Genomic DNA, 22,615 nt, shown 5'->3' with positions numbered 1-22,615 from the left:
TGAATGGTTATTCAATTAGGCACTTACACATTCGAGTAAATAGGGATTATAAGTATTATAACCGAAAAGACGCCCTTGTAGAGGTCACGTAGAGTACTGGGCTCATAACACTACCCTGAGCCACCCCACGCCTTCACCACCAAACCGTATTTAAATTACATCGTGAAGCATACATCGATTGCTTTAATATCCATTGCTACTTCAACTAGTACTCTTCTAACACTACTGCTTATAAAAGCAGCAGTGTATTGTATTGTTAAGCGAAAGTCGAATGTGTCAAAGGTTTTAGTAAGGTCCTACCTCACCAGACGTGTCAGTTACCTACTCCAAGGTGAAGGCTACCCGTCGCTATGCCGGCAGTCTAATCATCTGTTGAAAAATAAGTTATTATCCATACTTAATATTATAAATGGGAAAGTGTGTGTCTGTTTGTTTGTCCGTCTTTCACGGCAGAACGGAGCAACGAATTGATTTTTAAGTGAAGATAATTGAAGGGATGGAGAGTGACATAGGCTACTTTTTGTCTCTTTCTAAACCCCCACTTCCCTAAAATGGGTGGTGGAAGTCTGTATGAGGCTTTCCGTAATTTTCGAATTTACCGCGAGTGAAGCCGCGGGCAAATGCTATTATTCCAATAATTTATATGATAATCAGACCTACGTCAACGTTATACCCTTAAGCATAAGGTTAACTGTCGCTTGATTGTTATTTCTTTGGTATGTTATTTACTTTATTGTGATATATGATATCGTCGTAGTACGACATTGTTTGTTAGCTGATTGCGGTTGTTATTCATAATTAGTTTAGCTTTCAAGCTTTTGCGAATGAAGAAATATTTAAGCAACTTTTTGTTTGCACAGAAAAGAGTCACAGACGTGCCGATTTTTATGTATGTATTTTACAAAACGCCTTCGGACACCACGGGCTTTCCTGCCAAAGGAGCGCAGGCCGTTTCTCCAGACACGCCGCTGTCAATGATATCCTCCGCCGGTCTCTTGCCAGTGTCAATGTGCCTGCTCTTCTCGAGCCCCCCGGTATTTTAAGAGATGATGGTAAGAGACCGGACGGAATGACACTAATTCCGTGGAAGCTGGGACGGGTACTGGTGTGGGACGCCACATGTGTAGACACCCTAGCCCCGTCTCATCGCCACGGCACATCTTTTAAGGTCGGCGCAGCGGCTGAAGCGGCCGAAAAATTAAAGAAAACGAAATACAAGGGTCTTGGCGCCGAATACAATTTCGTACCTTTTGGCGTTGAGACCCTTGGCCCGTGGGGTCCGAACGCCTTAAATTTATTTAAGGAACTATCCAAAAAACTATCAGAGGTCAGCGGTGACCGTAGGGCTGGCAGCTTCCTCGCCCAAAGAATAAGCCTAGCGATTCAGCGAGGAAATGCTGCCAGTGTCTACACGGCACCATGCCTAAGGAGTTCACCTAGTTTTTAATATTTTTAGTTTAGTTAGGTATTTGTTTTTAGATTAAGGTTTAAATTATGATTAGTATTATTGTTTTTATTTATAATTTTGTTCAATAAAAGGTATAATTTTACAAAGTAATTTGCAAACCTGTGAAAAATAAGTATTCTTCAAACTTTACAAAAAGCTTGAACTATAATTTTTGTTGTAACAATTTTCAACTTTAAATGACAAAACCTATTGTTTCTTTAGGAGTGAATATAACATATTCAACGACACATTCAAAATGATTGACATCAAGAGTACAAGCGTCAGTTTAGTAGTCATCTCGAGCATTCATAAGGCTCGTCACTCCATTTATGATCATGTTAATACGGACCCGAAACGTGTCCTCAGCGGCCTCAGCCGTGATTCCACTAAACATCATAATAGAAGACATTCTAGCGACAAAATCGACGAAGAAAAAACGTGACGCGAAAACCTCTAGAAATCGAAACTTACAAAGATACAAAGCCATAACGACATTATAAAGTAATTCGAATGAAATGGGGATAAAAAATGCCATTGAATTTATGCTGAGTGAAAGAGAGGAGGATAGCATTGTGTTTGTATAATGGTTTATCTACATGCGCCTGCGATTGTGTCTGAGGTTTTTTTATTTGATGTTATTTATGAATAATAGGGCATTGTAGGGCTAGTTTGGGTTCCGTCTCGTCTTAGGAGTTCAATGGCGACATGTTGAAATTAATGTTTGTGTTGTTTATACTTTATTGTTATAGGCTCCTTATTTTGTAATAAATTAAGTGTGAATTACGTCATCGGTAGTGATCGACTATTTAAATGCAGAATGGGAAGGGAATGTTTGAACAATCAATTTATATAATATTGTCTTCGGTTACTGCGATAGTTACTCATGAAATAAAACTATGGAAACGGATTAAATCGCGTATAATGAATTTAAAATACATCCCGACGTTTCGAACTCTTTACAGCGTTCGTGGTCAACGGGTGACTGAGGAAAAATTAAAATGTGCAAAAGCTACCCACTTACAAGAAATATTAACGAACCATGACCACAAATAATATAGATTTCTAAGGCAGGTTCACACACTATTAATAAAGCCAGTTATACAATATTCAAAAAATTTACCATTACTCTGTTAAAAAATAATTAACCAATTAATCTACACAAAATTGACAAAGAAACAAACTGCAAATGTCCAACACCATACAACACAAATGCCTCACAGCCTTCGTCGTGCTTGTTCCATTATCAGATGTACTACTGGATCCCAAGCCGGTGGTAAAGTAAAGCCATCCTCTCTATTAAAGTTTGGATATTTCTTGATCTCAATGGCCTCTCGCAACATTCTGGGTATATATCGCTTCTCCTTAGCGAGAACCAGAGGCTTGTCAAACTTTATAGCATGATTGACTTTATCCATGACATGTTCAGAGACTGCAGACCTTTGCCGACGGTGCTTGACATCCGCTATGTGTTCCTTCACCCGTGTGGAAATGCTTCGTTTCGTCTGTCCCACATATGACAGCCCGCACTCACAGTCTAGCCTGTACACTCCCGCGCTTTGTAGAGGAGTTTGACATTTCACAGGCCTCAGGAATTGGGACATCTTCTTCATAGGCTTGAAATAAGTTTTAATAGAAGCCCGTTTCAAGATGTGGCTGATCCTATCTGTGACCCCTCTAACAAAGGGGAGAATTGCAGGCCGGCGCTCGACTGTAGGGATCTTCAAACGGGCCTTCTGCTTGACACGCGGTATCTTGAGCTCGTTCGTCAACAGCGCCTGCCTGGCATGTCGAAGCTCCGCGGTCAAATGTTGGTCGTCACATATCCTTTGGGCTCTCTGAAACGGGCTTCTATTAAAACTTATTTCAAGCCTATGAAGAAGATGTCCCAATTCCTGAGGCCTGTGAAATGTCAAACTCCTCTACAAAGCGCGGGAGTGTACAGGCTAGACTGTGAGTGCGGGCTGTCATATGTGGGACAGACGAAACGAAGCATTTCCACACGGGTGAAGGAACACATAGCGGATGTCAAGCACCGTCGGCATAGGTCTGCAGTCTCTGAACATGTCATGGATAAAGTCAATCATGCTATAAAGTTTGACAAGCCTCTGGTTCTCGCTAAGGAGAAGCGATATATACCCAGAATGTTGCGAGAGGCCATTGAGATCAAGAAATATCCAAACTTTAATAGAGAGGATGGCTTTACTTTACCACCGGCTTGGGATCCAGTAGTACACGTGATAATGGAACAAGCACGACGAAGGCTGTGAGGCATTTGTGTTGTATGGTGTTGGACATTTGCAGTTTGTTTCTTTGTCAATTTTGTGTAGATTAATTGGTTAATTATTTTTTAACAGAGTAATGGTAAATTTTTTGAATATTGTATAACTGGCTTTATTAATAGTGTGTGAACCTGCCTTAGAAATCTATATTATTTGTGGTCATGGTTCGTTAATATTTCTTGTAAGTGGGTAGCTTTTGCACATTTTAATTTTTCCTCAGTCACCCGTTGACCACGAACGCTGTAAAGAGTTCGAAACGTCGGGATGTATTTTAAATTCATTATACGCGATTTAATCCGTTTCCATAGTTTTATTTCAATCAATTTATATACAACAAAAGGACAAAATTAACGATATAATTTATTTTATATAAGAGCAGCGTTAGGAAAATATAGAAAGTGCAAGCACGCATTGATTGTTTTTACTAAAAACAAACCTAACGACCCTAACGTCGTAGCCTCGTAGGTAGCTTAGTAAGTTAGTAGTGAAGTCGAAGCATAAGTCAAACACGCTGGGTCGATTTTCTCCAATATTACATATGTATATCTGAAACCAAGCGGAAGCAATCAATTATACATACATATTTAAAAACTATCAGGTATTTTATCACATAGTCAGTCTAGCTAGACTGGTTCTGCAAGGTTCCCCAAAATGTGTGCAATTTCTATTAGGTCTATTAAAGCGCTAGTACTTAGCACGGTAAGGCCATATGCAACTAATGCAAAATATTATGATCTACATTTTCTTAAACGTCTAATAAATTTAAATTCATAGAAACCCAATAAAACCTCTCCAGCTGTCGGAACATCAAACAGTCAAACCCTCAATCAGTACAAAAGTGGCAAATATCGGCCGGCGGCACAAAGCAGCGTAATCCCTGCGCGCGCGCATTCCTCACACACGGGATCAAAAGATGGAAAAAACTTGCAGACCTAGCTGTCGAAAGGTCCAATTTTTCGAAATTTTTGCTTTAGACTTTCATTTAAACAGAGCGCGCCAGAAGATATGATATTTAAATAGATATGTTTGAGTTATGTAGAAAATATTTTCTTTAATTTGAAAATGCAATGCCCTTCTCTATTTCCTTATATTTGTGGACCAATCTTCAACCTCAACCAGAAATTAGAAGGCACATTCATTCTTAATTGTACGGTATATAATACTAAAGTTTTGGTGTTACTCTTTATAAAATCAAGTCCTTTGCAGCATCTGTCTGTATAATATTCACCATAAACTCAACTGCAATCAGTTTTTATTTCATCTATCTATAAAGAGATTCTTGAGGATTGTTTTGATGTATAATATGTTAAACTTTAGTGTGGATTAGCGGAACTACCTGTACACATTTGGGGAGGGTCACTAGTAGCCACTGCCTAGATTTGCCTTTACTCCAACAGTTACTAGCAACACTTGAATAATCGTCTAAAACAATTGAGTACGATTACTTTGAATGTACAGTCAATATTGACTGAGCATGAAACATTTAAGTGTTGACTCCGATAAGATAGAGGTTCCCACGGTCCACCTAAAACTAAAACCATCATTATTTGCTTAGCTGATAATGTATTACTAAATGTCGACCAAGCCTTTTCTACTTATTTTAATCATCATATGAAATGAGAAAATCACTAATGTCTTTATTTTATTTATTTCATTGTTTTTGCGTTTGCTTTCCCCTCGAAACGATGAAACCTCTAAATTATTTAAGTTAGATTTCTTCTTAAACGTATTGTTAATTTCATCGTCGTCATCATCGTCTTGGGTTTTATCATTTAGATCGTCCTTCCCCGTACCTCCTTGTGTCATCATTCTAGGTTAAATTAGGTTAGGTTCTCATGAATATCATTCTTTAATCAGTTGATTTATTTCATTGGCATATAGGAAAAAATTACATTATATTAGAAATATTTTTCATTATCTTCAATTTGCGGTTAAAGACGTAGTTCGCAGTCTGTTTCTTAAAATTAATTTAAAAATTCTTCAATATTAGCCAAAAGTTAAGTTCAGAATGTATTTATATTTTTGATTACAAAAATACAAATAAAAGTACTAAAACACGATAATTATTTCAAGCCCGTACAGTGAGCCTTATTAGTGGTGTAGACCCGAATGTAACCCGGCCATCGTTTTAGACAAAAAACAAAGTTGGAATATATTACAAACGAATCTCGGGTATTTGGCACGCCCACTGCCCGACTTAAGGCTGAGTTGAAACTCATTTGAATATCCCCTTCATATGAAATAACAAACTTAAGTTTCAACACATCGACAAACAAATTATTTTTGGAAATTAATTTTATTGTTCAAATAGAAACCCCACCATACAAATTATATGCCAGTGCTTAATAGGGACACAACTAGATGAGTGAATTTTTAATAGATATAATAGAAAAGAAAGAATGACCAATGTCTCTAGCTTCCAAGACTAGGATGGACTAAGGGCCTCTGAATTTGCGCATGGTGTTTAAGTCACTTGACCACCCGAACCTCAAGTTTTTACTATAGAGTAACTGCAAAGAGACATGCTAAGTTACTGGCATTCGAAAGGGAAATTCGTTCGAAAATCTAATTACAGCAGTTAAATATTGACACCGATGATTCTGACCGGAGTTTTGCAATTTTCGCAGCAATGTGGAATACAACAAAACAATGCTTTAAATGTTGTAAAACTGGCCCAAGCAGTAATATCGCGACACTACTGTAGTCTACGTAAAGGTAATGAAATCTGAATCTGAACATTAGGTATGCACTGATCATCATAAAATCGAACCCAGTAAATAGGTAAACATCTCCTTAAGAGTGTGAGCATGCAAGGAATTTTAACAGCGCACCGCCTACCGCCGCGGGCGATACCCTAATCATTTACTTCAATAATCCTGATTTACTCACTCTTTTTATCTTGTATGGGCTTGATTGCGAAGTTTTCCTTGTTAAGCTTAGGTTAGCTTTTTATTGGGCTTCCAGAGGCGAAATAAAAAGACTGTGCAGGATTGAAACTTATTAAAATAGTATCATTGAATATTTATTTATTTAAACTTTTATTGCATGACACAAAACTGTACAAATGGCGGATTTAATGCCTTAAGGCATGCTCTACCAGTCAACCATTAGATCAAATAGAAACTCTAAGTAGTGCAGAATTCTAAATCTAGAGATGTGACATGAAACACAAATCAAATTAACTACGAATATGTTACTAATTCCATAAAAAAGAATATCATTGAATATTGTCTTATCCGTAAATAAAAGCTAACCATTTCAATATCAATATCACCCAATAAATTGTTAATTAAAGTAACCTAAACTTAGATAACAAATACTTAGAAAGCAACCCTAAAAAAATCAAAAGACATGTATGTCAAACTCTTTGCATTTCATTACAATATTTGATTTTATCGAATTATCGATACATTATTGTCGAATTGTCAATACGATACTTCTAATATGTAGTTATTATTCGTAGCAGGTAGCGCAATGCTTTCCCAAATACTCCATTTCAACAAAAACAACCGAGACTCCACGCAAACTAATCAAACTATGAACGTAACCAAAAAAGTTCCCAAACAAAATCCAGTTTGGAAACAAGCGATAAGAGAACAAAATCGAATGAAAACCAATCAATTAGTAGGCGCGTAAAAAACGGGAGGCGATGGAGCTTTTAATTATGAACTGAGCCGGCGTTAGGTCTGTTGAAAAAACTGGGCAAGTGCGAGTCGAACTCGCGCGCCTGGGGTTTCCGTTCTTCTTCATTCGGTGGCCCGATATTTGTTTCGATGTAGTGTGTCTTCTTCTCTCATCATCTCTGTCACCTATCATCTTATCATTCACTTACGTTCGTTCTATTATCATCTCTCTAACAGACCAACCAATTTTTGCTTGACTTTCTTTTGAAAAACCTAATAAGGATCAAAGAAAGTCTCACTTCAGAATTGCTGATTTGAATAACTCATCATTAATTAATACTTATAGCTCTACTAGCTTTTAGCCTTCAACTATCTCCACTTAAAAAAACACGTCAATTCGTCGCTCCGTGTTATTAGTATGGATACATAGATAGTATTGATACTTACCGTATATTTTGGTAATTTCACATTATCATATGCAACAGTAAACTAACTTTTAATTAAAAATCTTTGTTTTCCGAATTGTATTGGCTTTATTTTCATTTCCCAGGGACCCCTACCCCTGGACAGCTAGATAAAGATGTCTAGCTCCGACTTTCGTCCCCGTAACTCACAGATCGATTTGTGTCGATAAACTTACCTGGATGTTGTCATTTCGGTTTGGTCCAGTATCCCAAGATTCCAAAGTTGCATGATGTTGAAGAGGGGCCATACTAACCAAGTCACATCATTTAAGGAAAAGATACTTATTTCGATACAGTCATAAACTCACAACAAACAAACAAAACACAAAACAAGCGCTGGTGGCCTAGCGGTAAGAGCGTGCGACTTACGATCCGGAGGTCGCGGGTTCGAACCCCGGCTCGTACCATGAGTTTTTCGAAACTTATTTCGATTGATCTTGATTAACTTACTATCTTAATCGATCTTCAATGATATGCATGTCAAAAACTATAAATCACAGGTTTTAGGAAGTCGTGTAAGAATTATCGGATCGGATATGTCAATGTTAAACAAGACCATCAAAATCTAGAAAATTACTATGCTTATCTGCGAATAGATATTAACGTGTCAGTCAATCAGTGCTACTTTTAGCCCGTTATACTATAACAAATAAATATGAAAAACCACCACCAAATTAAACAAGTAGTTAATTTTTGACACCCTGTCGTATGTATAGCTTATTTTCTGACGTAAGTGGTTTTCGCTTATTATAACACTTTCTACAAAGAAGGTCAGATGGCAGTCGCTTTCGTAAAACTAGTACCTACGCCAAATCTCGGGATCAGTTGTCAAAGCGGACCCCAGGCTCCCATGAGCCGTGGAAAATGCCGGGATAACGCAAGGAGGATGAGGATAACACTTCCTAAAAACTTTCTGTAAATTTTGCGATTCTGCAACTTGGACAGCTAATAGATAAAGTTGGACTAGTGACCCGTTGGTTGTCAACTCATGGCTCGGTGATACACGCGCCGATTTAGCTGGACAATGACATTTTGGTCCAGTTACCTTCGACGGGAACCTATGGTTGCTACACGCGCTTTTCGATGACGAACTAGCCGTTACCAATGTTGTTATAACTCCAGACGTGTCTGAATATAAATATAAGGTTATAATAGACTAAAATTAAATGCTTAAATACCATTCATTTGTACTGTACTTCTTTTATTGTGTCTAATCAATGAAATTTGTAGATACGTGTTGACCAAAAGAGAAAGATGCAAGTTTATTTCTGTCGAACAACGAGTGTAATTAAGTTGTATATGTATACTCGTATTGTAAGTAGGTACGGAAAAAACTAAATGAAACAAATATTGAACTATAATTTTTTGTATGAATGTAACTAGGTATCGGTAGTTTTAAACTACATATATAGGTAAATAAAATATGTAACATCTTTGCGTGACAATGCAGTCGTAAAATGTGAAAAGTTATGCAGAATTCAATGCAGAAAAGAAAGCCAGTAATATTTTTCTCTTTTATAATAACTACAATACGAGTATAACTGTTGTTTCTATTGTTCTTAATGGTTTCCCATAAAACAAACATATAGGCGGCGTCTGGGTCGTTTTATATGATTTAAATCCGTAAAATACGTTATTACGTCTCAATAGTGTCCCCGCAATAGACAAAAAAAGTTTACGCGTCATTTATAGTCAACGATATTTCCAATATGGATTGGAAATAATGTGGTTGTTTTGGTTAGTCGTGAGTTCTGGCTGTTCTTGGGCTCTCAAATTGCTGTTTTTTGATATTTGTAACAGACATATTATATTTATAGGAATGGTTATTTTGCCTACGCCACAAGATTACTAAGAGCCGTAACGTTTTAAGACTTTTAAGTTAAAGGGCATCATTTTTCTAAGGGGTTGGCTATTGTAGTATTGGAGCGGAAAAGGAGGAGCTAAGGGCTAAGATAGCCGCTGTTAGAACCCAATGTATAGCTTAAATATTCCATATCGCTACGTCGTCGTCTCGTCCCACATAAACACCAACCGGCGCAGACGCACCGATTTCACGCCGACCGTTCCCACACGGACCAACCCGTTCTACTCGGGGGTCCACTATCCCAAACACCACCGAACAACCTATCCACACTCAACACCACACAACTTACACCTCTATCTAAAAATGAATACAGCTCCAAACCCCATACGTGTCTGTGACACTTGGGCCAGTTTTACAACAGTTGAAGCATTGTTTTGTTGTACTCCACAGTTTTATTGAGATGTAGTTACTTGAATGTAAGGGCAGTTTGAATCTTGGCCCACCTCAGCTTAGAACGACTTAACAAAGAAAGTACGTGATTGATGACAATGTCTCTGAAATGTTGAGTTTTAAAGTTGGAACTTTTCCTCGGAGTTTCAGGGCTAAAGTATGATCCATTGCATTTCTATGAAAGTTTATTTCTACTTACCTTAACATTATTGAAGAATTTGGCAGAAATAGTCTTAGGGACACTTTAAGAAGATCTGTTTAAATACCTCACACCGTCACTTTTCTACAATATAAACGATTTCAGCATCATGTTTTAAGATTTATGTCAGTGAAGACTTAGAAATACTTAGAACCAAAATAGCCAGACAGATTTTATGTATTTATGGTAAACAGTCACAGTATGAAAATAATTGGAATTCTACGTTGAATAGACACCTAAATTAAATGCTGTCCCTTAGCTCTTTACGGATATTTGAAAGAGTTTAAAAAACTGGCAAAATTTAAAAAGAAAGTCCAAAATTTGAAGGTACACCGTTCTCAGAATGAATAGTGTTCCAAGCTAAATAGGTCACGTCTGCCCACGCGCACAAACAGCGCATACAAACACAAGCGCGGCTATTGGACGACGGGCACGGCTGGGAAGAGCTGTGGGGTTTCTTGATCGATTATTTTGGAGTTTATTAGAATTTACGCATTAAGAATTGGTGTTTACACGTCAGAAATATGAAAGACTGTGGGGAGTGAAATCAAAATTACATACGTCCCTCACCATGAAATGTCCAATGTTCATGGAAATATATGCTTGACTGGTAAAGAATGTTATTTGGCATAGTTGATGTTCTGTAGGTATATTGAAAAAACTAATCGAATAAAGAAATAAAATACACGAAAAGTATTTGCTCTTCATAAATTGGATTTTCCCCGAACGGTCTCAGAAATCGGTCCACTTTTGTGAATTATGCCTGCAGATGAAATAAAATGTAGATGCGATTCAGAAGAAAAATAGTAGCGCTTACCTAGTACAAATTGGAATCAATACGTTTTTGTAACGTTTAATGACACGACTTCCCAAGCACTCCTAATCAGTTGAAGATTTTTCTTCAATTTAGAGAATCTAAGTATACCTACATATCAATATTCAGTTTCAGCACTTCATTTATTCCAATAGGCCCTATAATCTACGTAGTCCACTTAAACCCAACAATTCCATTTTCATTTTCCAGCCAAAATTAACTATCATTCGTCAAAATGAAGTCTTTAAAAATCTCTATTTGTTCTTGTCAACTGTATTATTTCGCCAAAACAGGAAAAGCCTTGTCTACATCAACAACCAATATTCGATTCCATGAACTTGGTTTCGCAGCAAAGCACCGGAAAGTACGTGCTTGCCGATCGAGCTATCGATCTTACACAACTATGTCATTACACCCACCGAATTCCATAGTAGCACCGTTCAAGTCCCATATACATTGCCGTTTCTGTAATAAACTAGTTGGAAGTTTGCTTAGTGACGAAGCAATGGATGAGTTTATATTTTGGTTGCATTTAGTTCTGCCGCCAAAGCGTTAAATGACTGCCCAGGGGGCAGACGACAGGTAGTACAACCTATAAACAACCGCTTTTCAAGATTTCCGACTTTAAATTCAACGGGATTGACGTTAAAGTTTCTGTATTTGTAAATGGTTAGTAGTTTTTAGATGTTTTCGGCTCAGTTTTAAAATTTATGCTTTAAGAAAAGGATATTAGAGTTGATGTAAGTAGCATTTTGTGTGGTTTATGAAGGTTTTTGAAGAAAAAAGTGTCCGTTCGGGACAAGTGCGTGAGGTACGCTTTATTGAAGGTGGGAATGATCGGAGCTTGCTCTGTGAATGGTTGGGATATTGTAGATAAATATTTGAGGAATTCGAACACGTCTGGGACATTTATTTGTGAGTTGATCGAGTTATGGGTGTTTTTTCATGGTAAAATAAAAAAATGAGAAGCCTTTCAGAAGCCGCAGTTTGTAGTTGTAAAAATCTCACCTGATTTGCCCCGTAAGTTTTCTGAATGTTATCAAAGGTTGCTCCAATGTGCTCTGTAATAGCCTGCAGAATAAATTCTTATAGAATTTGAGGGTTACTTCATGTGGTATTATTAAGTCATCGTCATAGACCGTAAATAGATTACCTACTTAGATACCTACTTACGTAAAGCGTTGTTCTGGTTCTTCTTTTTATTATAGCTTACTCCCACTAAATTGTAACCTACCGTATGTAATATCTATAGACAAATATACATTTTCAATCAAATGATCATTATTATTCTGTAGACTCCTGTAAGTTTCTAGCTTTCTTGGGCTAAATTATCACCTTCTACGTACCAAAGTGCTGACTTGTTAATCATCAAAAAACGAAAAGTAAATAAGATCAGTCAAAGGACACGCAATGCCGACCCTAAACAGCGGAGCAGCAATCAAAGTCATTAACCCAATCGGGATAGTCATTAACCCAATCAGGATAGTCAACCAGCATCCAACCTAGCTAGGTTAGTCGGCCGGTGGTCCCATCCGTCATCACGCACCCTCTAATCTCAGTGCCGAAATATTTGTCCAAAACCAAATCACTGTCAATTTATAATATTACCAACTTACTTTTGCCACTCAGGAAACTTCATCTACACCCAATGCTGTTGACAATAAGTGTTATTTCTCTAGAAGTTTCTGATATTTCAAAAGCAGAATCCTTAATTGGGTGAGGATGGAAGTACTGTCGGCGTTCTTTGCAAAGTAATGGTCAGGGCGTGTCAACGATCTGTTTGGTTTGACTGTACCGACTTGTGTTTTCTGACAAATTAGCAGCTACGTTGGTTTTCGTGATTGAGATTTGATTGTTTTTTAAATTTCGCCAAGGTGTGGTCTGGTCAGGCATCTATCATTGCTAGTTTTTGCGCTAACAATCTTGTCAGAAATAAGTGTGGCCATTTTTGGTCAAATGATTAGCGTTTAAATGTGTTGAATAACTTCTTCAATCTTCCTTTCTTTGTATTATGAACACTTTATTGTATACAATATTGACGTTTAAATTACAGCAGATGCTTTGATTGTCTGACTCTGTCAATGACGAATGGAACTGAATTATGCGGCCACCAAAAGTTCCGCCACAGGTCCTTGGTGCCCGACCTTCAAAATCAGATGACTCACACAAAAAAAAAAACTTTTGCATTCCCAGAGACTACGACAACGAGCATTGACGTCACATCCCCTTCCGTTCCTCTATTCTTGACATTAACATACTACTTGCCACTCCAATGTATCTTGGTCCTTATTTTTTTAATAGCTGTGAGTAATCTGAGGTCAAAAATTGTATAGTTAGTGTGGTGAGCAGTTTGCCAGCTGGGCACGTACCAGTGAAAGTGGCTTATGACTAACGTTACATTATGGGTACTGTTGGACTGTTAATGTACTTCCCTCGTGAAGGTGTCCAACTCCTTGGGCAACCCGAATCGTTGTTTTAAATGCAAATATTTTGGCAATATCATAGCAGTGCAAGGAGTCGATAGACGAATACGATAGATTTCTTCATCAGATTAGAAAATGCTTCCCTAGCACCAGGAATTTATACAACATGTTTGTCCTTTGCATCCTCCTTAGCAAGTACTTATTGGACAAATAGTTTCTGTTCCAACTGGATAAGTATCTTCGAGACGAAGCCTGCGCTGCGTTGGATGAAAAAAAAAAGTATCTTCCTTAGTAGAACAATTTGGACTTTTTCCGAACAATTGGAAAAAATTATCTAGGTCTCCGCAAACTAGATACGTTTCGAAGTTTTGAGATATTCTCGCAGACACCCAAATACCTAAAACGTGAACCATCTCAATATCTGAGCTGACAACCGGAAAACATAGCGTAAGAAATCGAACATGTCTGAACTTGCCTCTGATTGAATTATAGTTAGTAATTGTTCAATAAGATGACTAATACATAATATTAATTTGCTTATATATGCCGATAAAAACCCGATTGAGAGTTTCACAGTTTACCTGAGTCATATGAAAAACCATTTTAATGGAATTTCGAAACTTCTCCTTATTATTCATAGTACAGTACCTACCCATAATGAAAAGGACATATAGTATGAAGCCATGGGAACAGGGCTTGGTATTACTATACTAGTAAAGGAGTGGAGAAAATATAAGTAAGTTGAATAAGGCCTTTTCTTCGACGCACAATGAAGTGCATAGTTTGACGCTTTTGGTGCAAGTTATAAGCTTATCGATTACTTAAGTTTCATGATTCTCATATTTTTTTTTATATATATAATATAAAAAAAAAGCAAAACGTTCAAGAAAAGTGATGTTTCAGAATGAGTGTTTGTAAATTTTGTGATTCAGTTATGATTTTGCGATTCAGTTATGATACATCGATGTACGAACGATACCTAACAAAATAACATGATTCAATATGATTCTGATATACCTATGTATCTCTTGTCATTGCTAGTAATACCTAACCTTTCAGAAGGAGTCGAGGATGTATCTCTACTAGCAGCTCTTGACTATGTACTCTCTAGGCTTGTGTTGTTCACGAACTATGAACTGTTAGGAATAAAATCCCATCAATGACCGAAAGGAACAGTATTTATCCGTGCTCTGTGAATCGGTCTTTGCTCATTTAGTTCAGTATAGGATCGACGAGCGCGAGCGGTTCGGAACGAGAACTTGCATGTGCTGCGCCGACCGGGAGCGAGAGCTACTTAGCAGAGCAATACAAAAACGTCAAGTATTCATATTAAACTTCGGTTACTTACAACCTTTCGGCCCGGAATGTTACTATCTGTGAACTATTCGTATCATTTTGTCATTATTCGGTCCCATTCGTTTTGATCTTTCCGACCGTAGTGGTCGCTGGTCTAACTGAACTAAATGAGCAAGAGACATATAAGAGCGAACTAGTTCGTGGCAGCGATTGAACGAGATCGGAGGGCTTCGATCATCGAACGAAACGGAACAAGCGTGATGTACTCTGAATCGGTCATGGCTAAAGTAAAGAGTCAAAAGTGACATGGTTAGAGGCAACAGCTTATAGCTTGCGCCGAAGCATGAGTCATCGCCAGACGGGCTGGAAGTAGCTATATCCGCGCTATGTTGTCCTCGACCGGCGATGACGCCGACAGATCTGATTGTTATGAGATATCAACATCTAAATAAACAATTTACAAACTCACACTTGACTTAGAAACAACAATGAATACAAGTGCCTACTGGCTTAAACCATAATTTTCTTTAATACAGAAATAAGAAGAATACCTATTTGTCGTGTAGGTACCTATTTAAGTAGGGAAACACTTTAGGTTGAATGACCTAACCACAAAATTAAAATTTTGAAAAAACCCCCGACCACGACATAGTGGACCGATTTTTATGAAACATGACTAAGAACACTCCCGACTAACTCTGCTTTCAAACAAAAAAAAAATCGAAATCGGTTCATCCGTCCGGGGGCTACGATGCCACAGACAGACACACACACAGACAGACAAACAGACAGACAGACAGACAGACAGACACGTCAAACGTAGGGGTTAATAAAAAAGAGCTACTCGTATAGTCAGACCAAGCCAAGCTAAGAGTAAGATGCCAGCGATTTTGATAGGGCAGTCTTTGCACGTGTTTAGTAAACTTCAAAAATGTCATAACTTGTTACATTTAAAATAACCCGGCGCAATCTGTGGAAACGAAAACTTTCTCAACTTAGCCTATCCTGACTTTAATTGGATCGAACTTTTCCAAAGCATCTACCAAACTCTAAATTTAGTTTTATTTAACTTCAGCAATTGTAATGCTTACCCAAATAAGCTTGCTTGCATCTTTGGGCCCATTTTTTGCGATTCGCGTTTCTGAGGTACTCGGGAACCGACACCCAAGCACGTATCTACCTTCCACGAAGGTTCCTCTACTATCCCTTACTACTTTTAACTTTAACTTTAAAGCTTTAAAGTTGTATAGTGTTCAAAAGCGGTTGATTTTTGATGTCAAGCCCACCTGCACTGATATGTGTATTCACAATTCAATGCTATGAATTCGTGAGCCTTTTATGTACGAAATTAAAATAAAGATCACCAAGTTAAGAATGAAGGACGATGCCAAATACAGTTGGAATGGTTCCAACGCGGATGTAGGTTGGAGGTCATAAATATGTATGCTCTTGGAGTACAAGAAGAATTACACTAATGCATAAATAAACGATATTTTTTCAGTGATCTGTTGTAATAAATCGTTGCCAAGAAATCTAAAGAATTAGAATCTTAGTCATGGCAATATAATATCCTACATTGTCATTGCCGGTGTCTTGCAAATTGAATTTTAGATACTTACAATACAATACAATACAAATATTCTTTATTGTTCACCAATATAACAAGATTACATCACATAACTTTAATTAACTATGGTAGACAACAGGCGGTCTTATCGCTAAAGAGCGATCTCTTCCAGACAACCTTTGGGTAGTGGAGACAAGACACAAAAAACAACTGATTTGAGTAGGTGATGCAGTGAGTGATAGAAAACGTCAATATAATACTTACTAGGTAGGTAAGGTATATATTTTCCGCCAGTTTTTGACTATAAGAAGTTTCTCAATTCACTTGTAGTATTTTCCTTTGGAAAGGAAAGTAAGCCATAAACGATTTTATGAAAAATCTAGTATTTTTACCAAAAAATATTTCAACTGTAGGTACAAACAGCAACACCCTTAACTAACCATCGGTAGACTTTATGGCCTTGTAATAAGGATTAAAAATGTACAGCTAACCGTGTTGCCGATGGTACCTCCACTAGGTCACAAAATTTCGAATGTTCCTCCTGAACCTCGAGTGTTGAAGAAATCTAAGGAAATGAAGGGAGGTTTACAAAACAACGGACAAGTACCTAAGGTTCTTCCATTCTTTCTACCAAACCACTTGCAACAACAATGCATGATTCAACGCCGGTTCTAATGCAAACATCGCTGGAATCCCAAACATAGAGGTCATCGTCACTGTCAGCTGATTCTTACATCATTAGAAGTGTCAACATGATTATGTCAGTGCCATTTGAACTATGGATTGATTGCAAGTTAATATCATTCGCGGTTCGCGGTGCATCTACAACCAAACCAAGAGAAGTTAATATTTAACCATTTTCTTAGGGAAACTTTGCAGTTTGATCTTGTAAAGTAAACGTCACAATTATACATACTATAACTCTGTACTTTAAGGCACGTAAAAAACCAAACCGTAGCTGGTCCATTTTTTTCAAAGTTGTCCCTCTCCACTTTTTTGGATTTGGATTTTTTTATGTGACCTCCACTTAGAATCGCGAGCTCTTTCAATCCTAATAGGAGAAAAAAGTGTCCCAAGGGTTTTTTCCCATTCCGTTATCCGTTACCATTTTTCATAAATTTTGTATGGCGGTAACGGAATGGAGGGTTTAAAAAATGGATCGAAAAACCTCGCGATTCTGAGTATAAATTGAGTAAATCATACCCATGTTACAAAAAAAAAACATTCAGTCGAATTGAGAACCTCCTCCTTTTTTGAAGTCGGTTAAAAAGTGCGGTGGACAATTTTGAAAAAATGGGCTAGTTACAACATTTGTCATTTTGTAAGCTTAATTTTACCAAGTAATAGGTGTTCATTACTAAAATACGATCGAAATGTACTGCAATTGACATCAAAACAGTTTACAGATAGTATAAATAAAATATCCAATAAAATATACATCTTCCTTATCGACAGGGAACTTGATACAAATGTCCACAACTTCGCATAATTTCGGCATAAAATAAATATGAATGAACCATATTACCATCAAATACTAGTATCAGTATGTGCTCCGTGACATCGTATCAATGACATTTGCTGTCGGAATGACAATTAGAACTGACACTTATGTTTGCAATTTTGTCTGGACGAAGCCTGTAGCCAAAGTCACGTTGGCGCTCCCTAGCGTATTATAGTTTTCCTCCTTCTTCCTACCCTACCCAACTAACAAAAATTAGTCTTATAGTGGCTTATAATGCCAAAAATAGTACTCTTATAATAACCTTGTAAACCCTTTACAAGAGGGCATTTGGGCACACCTTATAAGGCCAAAAACCTTATATCCCCCTTGTAGTTGCTATATTATTAGCTTTCTTATCTTGTACGTGCTTTATTATGGCATGCAATAAGAAAGTTAACCTTATAATGGCAAGAAAAGTGCTTTTAAAAGGCTAATGTACTAATAAGAATCATATTTAAAGCTTTAATAAAGGCAATTATACTTGTAAGAATCATATTCAAAGCTTTAATAAGGGCAATAGCTCTTGTACACGTTTTGTGATCATCAGATATAAGGGAGTAAAACTCATAACGGCGAAACAGGATGCTGTTTTAAAAGTTTATTGTGCTTTTCGTAGTGATTTATGTGTACATCATCATCAAGTCATCCATTTTGCAAGATAGTAAACGGTAAGTTAACTTTTACATATTACAATTATTTGCTTATTTATTATGAAAACTGTGTGGGAATCCAATTTCATGGTGAAATGTGATATAAAATGTGTTATATTATTAATGCGCCCTTGTATTTCAACGGTTTTGTACTAAAAATGCGGTTAATTAATTTTGACATGTCTTAAGCAAGGCTGTTATAAGAGTAAAAGCAGTAAGCACATCATTTACAAATACTCTATAAGAGTAAACACTTTATAATAGCCACCGGTGTTACTTAAGATTCGCCATTTTATATATCTTTAGGGTTCCTTCTCACAATTAGTGAAATCCCGAACCTTACCATCTAGTTAAATATTTGTAACGGATACCAGTTAAAAATTCATAACGTTATCGTTAGAGAGCAGATTTCAGGTAGCGATTTAAATATTAATATGAATATGACTCGCATACAATATTTATTATTTTTTCTACACACGAAAAAATGTATGGGAACATAAAAGTAAAACCCTTTTTGGATGCTTTTGTGAATATTGGGCAAAAATTATAATGATAATAAATAAAAATAAAAAAAATACATATTTATTTATACTTATTTATTTAATATTTCTTCTGCGCATTGCACAGTAAAAACTTCTATTATGGCTCAAAGAATATAAAAATGAAAATAATTCGCTTCTTATATATATTTAAATTGAAAGTCCATTATTTAGAATAAAATACTTTTTTTTAAATGTAGTTTGTTGAAAAAATAACATTAATTTAATCTAATTATTCAGTGAAGTTTGTGGTGTGCGATGTAGGTAATAATAATAGATTATAAACCACATGGCATGTATTTAAAAAATTGCACTAGTCATATCCATATTAATATTTAAATCGCTACCTGAAATCCGCTGTCTAGTTATCATGTACTTGGCGCAAAACTTTGAAATTGCATTTTTGTTCGAAAGACCGTTCTTTTTAAACCGGTATTTTGGGGAACGCTTTGATAAAGGTTTGGTTCGATTAACCGGCATAGAACAAAATAAAACCGTGTAGTCAGCAGCATGTCAGGTAATACTGATATTTTCAATATTTCATTAGGAAGTTATACCTAGAATTTTCAATTGAAAACTAACTTGTGCCTCGGAATATTTAATCTTCTGGTGCCTTATTTTATTACTTCCTATTGATTTATTGTAAATGCTGAGTCAAATACTCTATTTGATATTTATTATTATGGTTATTGTTACAGAATCTGTGGATGAGATACATAGTCAGCCGTTTTTAGTGACGTGAAGATGACAACTCTTCTCCTCCTCTTAGTAAGTAAGTGCTATTGAAAACCACAGACGATTTCAGTACCGCCATCACAATGGACTTTGTGTCGATAACTATAAACAGCCTAGCCTAAGACTTCAAATATTTTTTTTTTATTACAGATGAACTACAAAACGGCACATATTCTGATGGAGAAAATCAGTCACAATCATTACTTACACCCAAAAATAAGCCTGGAGTGGTGGATCAAAAAACATGCAAAATGGAAGAGGACGCAGGAAATAGTTTAGGTTGTAAGAAAATCACACCAAGCAAAGATGGCGCTGATAATTCAAAACAAGAAAACGAAAATCAATATATCTTTTGTGAATTTGATGAAGACCTCGATAAAGGAAACTACTTATTATTTTGGAAATATACTGATAGGTTAATTACAATTTCTACCACCGTGTAGGCGCTCTGAAGAATATATTAATATTTTGAAGTATGTAGACTCATTGAAACAGCAACATCGTGAGCAATAGAACTGAAAATATTAATCTTATAAAGTTACTTGTATCGGTTTGGTTTCGTTGCACATAAATAAATATCTTAAAAACAGTGAGTTTGTCTTTATTTGTCCTCAATTTTAATCTGTCTTAGTCCCAAAAGGACTACATATAAAATCGGTTTCTTCTTAAAATAGCCGAACATTGTATTCACTTATTCAGATCGTCCAACATTCACAATGATAATCCGCAATAAAAGATTTTTTTTATTTCAGACCAAAGTCCATAAAGTAAGGAATACACTTTTGGAACTTATTCTAATAAAGTTAATCTTAAAAATTAATATTAGTAGGTACTGATGGATAAAAAAACTGAGTGCCTTGGTAATAGTCTGGTGGTATAACCGGTGGACACTCTATTTAATAATGTAAACATTGTAAAACATGGAAACAATGGACCAGTTACATTTGCCCTCCAGTCGAGATCTGCCCCGCGGCCCCGCTGTATATACCTTAACATTTTTCACCGCAGAGCTACAGACACCTTAAATAAGAACAAAAAATATAATTATTAAGCTAAATCCAAACTCAATTCATCATTTAACGATATACCTGTACTACTGTCACTGCTGCTTGCCTGCATATTCTTATAATTATTCCATAATGGCATCCTCTACGGAACCACTAATCGATAAGTTGGGATCAGATTGTTCACATTCGCTGGATTTTCAAAATGACGAATCAAGTTTTATAAAAACTTTTAATACGACACTTTCAAGAATAATGCCTTTATAATTATTGTATAAGAGAAAATGTATTGCTTTAATTCTTTTAAACACTTTATAAAATGCTATAATTTGTTTGCTGGATAGACGTTTTATAATATGCTCCTATAAGGCATAAAGCATCATAGTTATCTTATGCATTACTTTTATAAGAATAATTGGCCATAACAAAAGCTTTTATAGTGCTTTGAATATTATACAGCGAAAAGGCATTTTAAATGGCTTCTATAAGAATACATGTTTTTAAACCCTTATTGCAGTCATATAAATTGGACTTATTAACGTGTACATGGCCAAGTTATAAGAGTAAATGTACTATTGGCCAAATCCTCTTATAATGAGCTACTATAAGAGTAAATATTTTTAAACCCTTATTGCAGTTATATAAATTGGACTTATTAACGTGTACATGGCCAAGTTATAAGAGTAAATGTACTATTGGCCAAATCCTCTTATAATGAGCTACTATAAGAGTAAATATTTTTAAACCCTTATTGTAGTCATATACATTTGACTTATTAACGTGTACATGGCCAAATTATAAGAGTAAATGTACTATTAGGCCAAATTCTCTTATAATGAGCCGCTATAAGAAACTCTGGCATAATGAATGCTATTTTAAAACTACTATGAGTGTTTAGCCCTTATAGATTGATTTTAGAAGGATATTTTGTTTGTTGGGTATCCCACGTTATGTGGGGGCGGTACAACCTGTCTTCCTCTTCCATTCTCCTCTATCTTTCGTCATCTCTACACTCACTTCTGTCTTTCTCATATCCTTTCTTACACAATCCATCCATCGCTGTTTGGGCCGCTACCTTCAAACTTCCCCTAATATACTCATTCCTGATCCGATCCATTCTGGCCACTCCACACCAACACATCCATTTCAACATTCTCATATCTCGCATCGTATCGCTACGTAGCTTATTGTAGTCATCTCTCTATCGCTTCGACTGAAACATTTGCGCACCGTTCACCACGGCACGTCATCGTCAACAATTGTGCTCTTGGCTACAGACCCTGGCCGTTGGTAGCAAAAACGCACTTTCGATTTCAAAAAGTTGCAGGTTTGTGCAATGAATAGATAATAGGTATCTTACAGTTTTTTGTTTACTTTGGAGTTACAGTCGCATTTGTATTTTAAATTAGTTTTTATAATTTTTATTTCCAAGCGTATTGCAAACGTAAGCTGAGTATTTGTATTCTGGTGAAACAAAACATTAGCAATTCAACTTCACGGGACCTTGATGATAAAGACACCCGTTCCAATTTCTTGACTAAAATGATTCTTAATATTTAAGCAAAATTACATAAAAAAGCGTTAGGCATCAGTTCACACGCTGATTGAATCCTTATACCAATTTAGTCACATAAAAGTGCACCAGCCACAGCTGAACATCAAAACAAATGACGTCTGTCACTGCATGCCTTGTACCGCATTACGCTAAAAAGGGAATATTAATCGAGATCAAAACAGAAGTATATTTGAGGTTTATTTAACCTGCACATGATATCTAAGATGCTCTCATGTAGGAAAACCTGCACATTTTTTGTTGTAAC

The 22,615-nt window shown here is 36.4% G+C and overlaps 1 protein-coding gene across 1 annotated transcript in view; it reads left to right on the top strand.

The window, feature by feature from the left end:
• Positions 1–22,615, top strand: part of LOC125234834 (protein prickle-like) — a 264,305-nt gene that overhangs the window by 217,725 nt on the left and 23,965 nt on the right. The window lies entirely within an intron of this gene.

Source organism: Leguminivora glycinivorella, chromosome 16 (assembly GCF_023078275.1).
Source record: "Leguminivora glycinivorella isolate SPB_JAAS2020 chromosome 16, LegGlyc_1.1, whole genome shotgun sequence".
Taxonomy (NCBI): Eukaryota; Metazoa; Arthropoda; class Insecta; order Lepidoptera; family Tortricidae; genus Leguminivora; species Leguminivora glycinivorella.
The sequence above is the reverse complement of the archived record's forward strand: the minus strand, read 5'-3'. Positions and strand labels throughout refer to the sequence as shown.